Here is a 9650-nt window from a genome sequence, read left to right as displayed (position 1 = left end):
GGGATCGGCCAAAGCATGAAGTGTTCATAAAGGCTATGGGTGTCCAGAAGAGAATGTTGGGATTTGTGAACGCAACTGACAGATGTCACGACGTGCTTATGTCAAATATTTTTATCTATCTCTGGTCGTTTTTTCCTCTATATTATCCGCTACGCATTTTGTTAATTTCTTACTTTAAAATAAATCTTTATTTAGTTTAAATCAATCTTTTGACTTATTTCAACAGTATTTAGTTGCAAAAAACTGTAATCTTATTAAGTAGCTTTTGCCTGCGGCTTCGCCCGATAACTTCCTTTCCTGTGTTTAAAAGTCCATGTCCATAATAAAGTACCCTACAATACTCGGGAATGTTACCATCTTGAACTTTTAAAATAAATTTATTTTGTAATCAACATAAAACCCATAACCATATTGATTTATAGCTTTTGTTTATTTACTTCATTTCAAACCCTAGAGTTGATTTTAGAAAATTCGCCAAATACGTATATGTTAATTTGTTATCAAAAGCTATTTAACCTGCATTTAGAACTTAAATGAATGTCCTAAATAGAAAGGAACTGAAATTCTAGTTTTATTTGTCTGGGAATTAAAACCAAATCTGACCTCCAATATCTAACATACTTATAACATTTTACAAACATATTATATTTACCATTATGCTGTACAATTTGATGTTCAGTTTGACAAACAGGGCGATTTTCTTTATTGGCTTCAATTTCAATGAGATCTGAAATAATAAATGCGTTTAATATGTAAAGGGCCATAGACTGCACAATTTCGTGATATAGCATTGTCAAGGAATGCCAAGACCTTCCAGCAGGATAGATAAAGCGCCTTAGCATTTGGATATGGGCATGCAATTCCTACTGGCTATTGAGAACCAGCAATAAATATTTCATTATAGAGGCGTTGGGGAAATCCCACCCCATCAACAAAAAATGGGCCACGACTGGTGCCCTTGCGAGGCCCATGAAAGAAAGATGAGAAAGAAGAAGACTTTCGAGTCGGTCTTTCGAGCTGATTCCAAAACCACTTGCCCTGTTCCACAAATGTATACAAATAGCTATCTTTGCATAAAGTGTGATGTCATACATGGAATTTGACTATAATTATATTTTACCTTGTAAGCCTGATGGTAAAGATTTAGGTAAATTTCGAGACTGCTGCACTGGGATTATTTCTTCTGTAAATGTTGTAATGAAATCTGTAACAAAAATTAACTTTAATAAAAATTATATAAAGGTGGAGTTAATGCTGAAGGCATTCTCTACCAGTAAAGCCAGTGTGGTGTAAAGATAAAACATAGTAGGTGTGTAAAAACAAATAATGTATGCTTTATATTAATTAATTAAACTGGTAGTTCCCAAAATTTCACTTTAAACACGTAACATTTCATAGACAACTTCCAAAAGGAAGCATATACCATAGAAGTACAGATTAAACAGGAGAAGAGAAAAAATGAACAAATTACCTGTGCCTCCTTGTGAGGTTGATGGCAAAGATCCAACCACATTTTGCAACTGCCTCAGTAGCCTATTTTCAATCAGTGAAGAGTCTGTAATAAAATTAAAATAATTTGACTATTAATAATAAAATACATACTAAGCATTCATGAGTTTCATCACAATTATCTATATAATAACACATAATAATAATATCATCCATGTATTATATACTGACCCACTTCTGGGCACAGGCCTCCTATACTACTGAGAGAGATTAGGCATCAGTCCACCACACTGGTCTAGTGTGGATTGGTAGACTTCGCACACCCTCAAAATTTCTATATAGAACTTTAATGTATACAGATTTCCTCATGATGTTTTCCTTGACCATTACAGCAAGCGATAATTCACAAATACACACTTTTTTTAAGCCAAAGGTGTTTGCCCTTACAATTTCAACCTGCGGACATTCATCCCAGCAGTCCATTGCACACTCAACTGGGCTATTGTCACTATTAATAATAATACATTAATGTCAAAAATGTAGTACAATTATTTTAAAAAGGGGAATGGAACTTATATAATTTGTAAGGTACTTAGTCCATTGAAAAGTTACATTTGGGGTTGCGTTTTTTAGAGGACGCAATTTTATTTTTTTGAAGTGTAGGGGGGGTCAGTGTAAAGCTAAAACCAAGTTTGTGGGGTCGCCATCCTTGTCCCACGGCCGCCATCTTGAAAATAGGCGTTGAAATGGTTTTACGATGTATCTCGTAAACTATTTATCTGACAAAAAGAATTATAAACATTTTTGTGGCAAATTAAATTCTCTACAACTTTGGTTCAGTAACTTTTGTCGTAGAACTATAAATAAAAAGTTATAATCGAAAATGTTAAGAAATTCAATGTTAAGCAATGTCCATTGCAACGTCATCAGAACGTGTGTTTATAAGGTTCATAATACTTTTTTGTACTCTCATTACGTACAACACAAACCCGCGGTTGTCGGCTTGTACGCGAACTTGGATCCTGAATCGCTTTGGCACAGATGAAGCAATTGTTCACAAAATCAAAGTCTGGCTCTGGAGCTTCTGAAACTGACGATAAACTACTGGAGCTGCTGCTGCGACGACGAACAACATTATCGGTTCGGTTGTCCACGTAATAACAATAACACGCAATATGTACAGTAAGTAACTTCCGAAACAGTTCGTAAAAAATTGTTTTGTGAACAATCAGTCGTCGCAACAGCAGCTCCAGTAGTTTATCGTCAGTTTCAGAAGCTCCAGAGCCAGACTTTGATTTTGTGAACAATTGCTTCATCTGTGTCAAAGCGATTCAGGATCCATAATTCGCGTACAAGCCGACAACCGCGGGTTTGTGTTGTACGAGTAAAAAAGTATTATGAACCTTTTAAACACACGTTCTGATGACGTTGCAATGGACATTGCTTAACATTGAATTTCTTAACATTTTCGCTTATAACTTTTTTATTTATAGTTTTACGACAAAAAGTTACTGAACCAAAGTTGTAGAGAATTTAATTTGCAACAAAAAAGGTTTATAATTTTTTTTTGTCAGATAAATAGTTTAAGAGATACATCGTAAAAACCATTTCAACCTCTATTTTCAAGATGGCGGCCGTGGGACAAGGGTGGCGACCCCACAAACTTGGTTTTAGCTTTACACTGACCCCCCCTACACTTCAAAAATAAAATTGCGTCCTCTAAAAACGCAAGGTAAGGCCTAAAAAATGTAACATTTCAATGGACTAACTGTGCACAAAAAAGATTAATTTGTCACTAAAGTATGTAAACTAACTCCCTTGGTTTTGTGTAGTAGAAATATCATTATTTTTTTCTTCTCAGTATGACCCTGTGTGATGTTCTGTATGGTATGTATTATGCTTACATATATATAAGAATATAAATTTTATTATTACTCACCAGGCAACAATAAAGTTGTTATTGCTAGTTTGCTGATTCGATTGTTGCGGCAATAATACTTTTCTGCAAAATGAGTGTTACAAACACGCCGATATTTATGAATGAATTCATTTTGTAAAGTCAGTATATTGCCTCCTATGGAATTGACCCAAAGATCAAACCGCTCTTTTGCCTTTTCTGGATCCGGAAACCGATGCAGCACTGAAATGTAATTATTATATTGTAGACATCTCTGTTAATATTTTACCGATTGTGTCACTTATCTACATAATAATATAATACAATGTAATTTTATTAAAGTAAATTTTCTAAAAAACATGCCAAAACATAATGGAACTAATCAAATTGTTTTGGGGAGCATGTAAAGCTGTCAAATATTTTGTCATCTCATAATTTAAAAGACATACGTTATAAAGTTATGCTCCTACGTTTGGGTTTGGGTGTTATTTTGTACTATGTTTCCTTTTAGTTACTTTTTGAGCTATTTAGACCAACAGAGTATAACCTTACTTTGATAATCAAATTCATCAAAATTCACGGCTGAAATAAAGCGAACAAGTCGGCAATTCGAATGAGGTATGCGTTAATTGCGATTCAGGTAATCCAATGCACCAAGATTATTATTTAAAATTTACTTTATGTATACACATGAACACATGATTCGATAAACATTTACCTTCTTTTTGGGGACATCCCGGAACACAACATTTTTTGTCCGACATGACTGCTACTCACAACACGAGAAATAAAAAATGTTCCCTTTAGCACTAAAATGATTAACCGGAGGAGAAGGGACTCAACTCAACGGAAAACAATCAAATAGCACTAAATATTGTCCTGATTTGCACGTAATCTGTACAGCACTTTTTAACAACGATACCGGAGGAGCAGGGGCTCAACTCAACGAAAAATAATCGAAAAAGCACAACACAGAATGAACTCAGCAAAGCAGAAATGCCCACGCGCATCAAAAACACGGCAGACATTGATCAAAAAACGGTAGTCATTTTTATTTACTTTCTTGTTTTTTTTTAACTAATGTTTTACGGCTCAGAATATCAAAGTTTTTTAAGCTCATCGATATAATTTTGTATACAACGCCACCTATCGAAACATTACGAAATTTTTGACTTACGTGACATCTATTAGTTGAAGTAGGAATTAAATATGTGTAATGCTACTAAATACAAAATCCATAACATCAAACGAAAACTACGACTTCGATGTACTCCTCTAATTTGTCACCTTATATTCGCTTTTCGGACCATTACCAATGTACTGAGATTGTAGTCCCTGGAATGTAGTCATTAATATATTGACAAGTTTTGAATTTTATAAAATAGCCCGTGCCGCCTACACAATATAGGTTTTAATTTTAAACAAAAGTATTTTTTTATGTTTAAAATATTATAAATTTCTTTTTTTATTCGTACAAACATACAAAGATTTTGTTTTGTTAATAAAAATTGTATATGGTAAATACTGCAACGGTAGCGCCATCTAATGATAGTTTCTAGAAAAAAATATTAGTGTTTTTGACGCCCACACTGCGGCGCTAGTATCAATAGAAATTAGAGCTTCTATGAACATTCATACCCCTGTACACAACCTCCATTAGTAATTAATAATTATTGATGGAAGTATCAAGACGGCGTGGACAATCTTCAAACTAATTCTGTCACATGAATGTAAACATTACATACGGGCTTGATAATAATATTGCAAAATATAGAAAGATACTTAGTGCAATACAATTCATGATCTTTGACCAACATTTAGAAAATCCATTTTCTCATAAATCGTTTATTAAAAGGTCCGTGTCACGAGAATCAAACATTCGAAGTGGAACATGTTAGAATATCAGATTTTGTAATCTATGGAATAAAAAAAAAGCAGGTTGGACTTCTCTCCGGCCCTTCCCTGCCGTGTCTTGTTGCGTCATGTAAACGAATGTCTACAAAAATAAACAATAAAGTTAAATAAAACGTTTTATTTGTAGACCAGCCAGTAGCCAGCACATGAATGTTGCAAATATAATAATAGGTTATGGGCCCAGTAAGTCCTTTAAGTCAGATGACACATGTAAAAATGGGAAGTGTTCAAATAATGCATGCAAAGTAAAATACAAAACTGCTGCGCAGCACGTGTAACAAGCGCTGGCACTTTTGCCGTATTTAGAAGGCACCAATTTCAGAAATTGGCTATTCCGAGTACAGGAACTCTCATGGAAGAAAAGAATATCGAGATGCCGTCGACTGTGACTCCGGAATAGAAAGAAATTACAGGAAAATGAAAGAATACGCAATTTTAAAAGGCACGACGCAAAAGCTAAACAAATCATTGTAAACTCATTAAAAGACAACCATTTGGAATATGTAAAAGAATGCGGCACTGCTAAGGAAGTGATAGAGTACTTTTCGTCACGCACATTTTTCTCAAATTTTCTAAGTAAATTGTATCTAAGACAGAAATTATTGACCTTGAAACATAAACCAGAACTTAATAATTTGAAGACCACTTTAACACTTTTGATAAAATAATACGAGAATAAGAGATTGATAAAAAGATGGATGAAACGGACAAAGTATGTCATTTGTTGCTTAGTATTGACAACTCTGCTTACCAGCCAGTTATTACAGCATTAGAGGTGACAAACATGGAACTAACACTTGAATACGTAAAAAAGAAATTATTAGATGCAGAGCTTAAATATAAAAATTACAAGTAAACTTAGTCAGTACAAGATGAATGTTCACCAGGGAAGTAACATTTAACATTAACAACTCTACAGAGGCCGAGGATGAAGCCAAAGAAAAAATCATTTTTTGGTTTTGTCGCAATAGCAAACAATGTTGAAGATAGCAATAGGGATGACTCTTGTTCTAGATTCTGGTGCAACATACAACATGGTTGGATGAGAAATACAAGGATTTCATGGAAGACATAACTGAGATAAAAGAAGTAAATGTCAAAGTAGGAAATGGACAAACGTATGAAAATAAGAAACAATGAAAGCTAAGATTAAAAACAGAAGAAGGTGAAATCCTAACAATGGAAGTTTTGATAGTACAAAATCTATATCATAATTTAATGTCAGTTAGACGATTAAACAACAAAGGTTGCAGTGTTCTCATATAGAAAAGATGTAGCAACAACAAAAATGCCAAATCATGGAGTATTCACAGCAAGAAGCAATGGTGGTTTATACACAGTTAATGTCTCACACAGTAAAGTTGCAAATCTTCTTTAACAGTAACAGAAGACAATATGCTATGGCATAGAAGATTGGGTTATCTTAATCATGCTGGATTAAAAAGTTAGGGCTGCCAATTACAAATGAAAAGTGTGATATATACAGTCAACTACTGACAAAAGTTAATGAACGATATTGATAATATGGTATTTAAATATATAATGGAAGTCAGTAGGAGAAGCAGTTCAGTGAGAACTGAACACATACCTTTTACAAATCAAACTTAGCTTTTAGGTAAACATCAACATTTTGATGCGCCGGGATCATCCGTGTTGGCACAACCGTTCAGAACAACACCATTTGAAATGGAGACCCAAACACGTTTAATCATAATTCTCATAAGTGCACAATTTAAATTCATCTATCAGAACCTCATCTGTCACCAGAATCATCAGGTGCTAATTATTCATTGTATGGATCAAACAATAGCATTACGTATGGTGTTGTTCTTACTTCAAAAAAACAATTTAAAAAAATGATAGGTAATAATAAAATCAATATCCTGTCTGAACAAACTCTTATACATCCAATAAAAAATAATATAATACAAGAAGCAAATGCTTATTAAATTATTTATAATTACTTATTCATGATATTTCTGTGAACATTTAACTTCTTTGAAAGTGAGTTTCCTTTTTTCTTTAATAATGATGAAGAACTCTGCAAAGGATAGCTTTAGATTAAAGGAAAGTGGGGGAATGGCGAACACCTAACGGAGAATTGAAATAACACAGCAGAATAATGACGAATGGCTTTATTATCATACTTTTTGAGCAATATAAACTATATGAGTAACAATTTAAAAGAATCAACATTGATATTTTTTAAATAAAAGGTAACATTTTAAGCGAAAAGCAAAACCAACCAAAAGGGGTAATTACGAACATTAATCATTTTTATTCAATCTTCAATTTGTCAAATGTTCTATCTATGACATTTGGCAAATCCTATCCCTATCTATTTAATCAGTCTTCAATTAGGTACCACAGAGATCACATTTATAGTCTGTTGACGTCGATTGTTGATCCGGTAATATTGAAGTTATGAGCCCAATTCTTGCACACATAACACATTATCCAAGTTTCAGAATTGTTATATTTTTCGTTATAACAAATGTATAATAATACTCTATCGTTTTTGTTCTATTCTTTTCCGTTTTTTTATATTTCTCCTCCATTACTGCCAAAGACCAAATCTCTTCAATATTCTTGAAATTTTTTCGTAATTTTTTCGTTTCCTTTCCATTTTCGTCTCACGTTTCAGCCTGTTTCTTTGACTTTTCTCTCAGTTTCTTTACTTTCTTTATCGTTTCTTATTTTCTTTTCTTCGAGTTGATCTTTATAGGTGTGCTAGTTAATAAGATAGATTGCTTTTTGGAGATCTTCTAAATTATATTTTGTTGCTGTTTTTCATTCATAATGTCGAAGCATCTAAAACAATTAAAAGAATAATAATGAGACACTGTACAAATTACAGAGGGGTAATGCCGAACGTTCGCCATTACCCGTCACGGTCCGTTCGCAATTGCCCCACAGTATGAAAAAACATAAATGTAAACAAAAACATAGGTTATATTTGCATTTGCGGTTGGCACTATTCCCATTGGAAACTTTGATTACATATATATATTCCTCCAGCTCTTAAGAAGCCTGGCCGGGACGGACGTGCCCTACAATTTCTCCTGTTCCTGTGGACTACTCGCCTGCCTAACCATGTTCAGGCCATTATGGCGGCTCAAGTGGATCTACTCTGGTCGCAGCTCAAATGATAGACAAGATCCATGAAATTACTCCTCAGCCTGCGCAGCAGTGGCTGCAGCATCAGCGTCGAGGCCGGCATCGGTCGCGGCCCCTCGTGTCCGGCACACGATTAAGTTACTTTCGCAACGCATCAACGGCCTGTCGCAGCAATTAGCTGCGCTGTCAACGAGTTACCCTTCGCGCTCGCGGAGACACACGCGGACACCTGCATTTTGGCGCCGACGGAACCGGAGCCGCTCTTCTGCAGGCCCGAGACATTGCTGATATCATCGTCGATTTGGAAGCATGCACATTCCGTCAGGGAACGAACCAAGCAGTCGGTGAAAACGGCAGCACGCGACTGGTCTAGTGTAGTGGGTGGTCGTATTTTTATGACTGATCGCAAATACAAAACTACAATATTTAATAGACACCGGGTCGGACTTATGTGTTTACCCAATTAAATACATTCGTAATAGACGTTGTGTAAAATCTGATTATAAACGGTCGGCAGCCGGTAATCGGCAACGGTAGTAATGATAAATAACGTATGGTTTGGTAAATCTGTCATTGGACTTCGGACTTAGGCGCATTTGTGTGGCGCTTTGTTATAGCCGACGTGACGATACCTATCATAGGCATAGACTTCTTGTCATACTATAACCCACTAGTCGACGCTAGGAACCTCCGGATTAGTGGACAATGTAACGTCATTTACGGCCTCGCCAAGCCGGTAATTACCTGGTTTATGTAAAATAAAATCTGTTTAAAAGAATTATCAAAATTGATCGGTTTCAAACATCTTCAGTCTACGGCTTATCACCCGCTGCGAACGGAATGGTAGAACGATTCCATAGACAACCGAAATCAGCGATTATGTGTCACGCCAAAGACAACTGGTATGAAGTATTACCACTGGTTCTGTTCGGGAATTCCCAATTTTATATTTTTAATGGTAGTTGATAAATATTCGGAGGTATGACTCACGAAAAACGGCTCACAAGCTATGTTGAAAGAAACAATCTTAAAATTTTTGATACAATGAATAGTTATTCTCAGATGGCTCTTCATTTGTAAATCCTTCCATTCGTCAATCGTTAAACATAAATTGGTAACGGATTGTAATTTTTTCATTATAATATTCTTTTCTCCTCGTATTTTCCATCAATGATATCGGTTATTGTTTTGCGACATGGAATTTTATATAATGGTTTGTAAGAAGTAATCAAACAAACAAAGGACGACGGCCAAAAATCACGTATTTATACTG

The 9650-nt window shown here is 34.9% G+C and overlaps 1 long non-coding RNA gene across 1 annotated transcript; it reads right to left on the bottom strand.

The window, feature by feature from the left end:
- Positions 1-674: 674 nt before the first annotated feature.
- LOC119193260 lies at positions 675-3847 on the bottom strand. The gene is made up of 4 exons (XR_005113893.1): positions 3389-3847; positions 1472-1555; positions 1121-1204; positions 675-727 (listed from the first exon to the last, which is right to left on the bottom strand). It is a non-coding gene; the product is annotated as an uncharacterized LOC119193260 (long non-coding RNA).
- Between the last annotated feature and the right edge of the window lie 5803 nt (positions 3848-9650).

The sequence above is a fragment of the Manduca sexta genome, unplaced genomic scaffold, assembly GCF_014839805.1.
Source record: "Manduca sexta isolate Smith_Timp_Sample1 unplaced genomic scaffold, JHU_Msex_v1.0 HiC_scaffold_3837, whole genome shotgun sequence".
NCBI classification, from domain to species: Eukaryota; Metazoa; Arthropoda; class Insecta; order Lepidoptera; family Sphingidae; genus Manduca; species Manduca sexta.
Note: the sequence above shows the minus strand (reverse complement) of the source record. Positions and strands in the feature narration are given on the sequence as shown.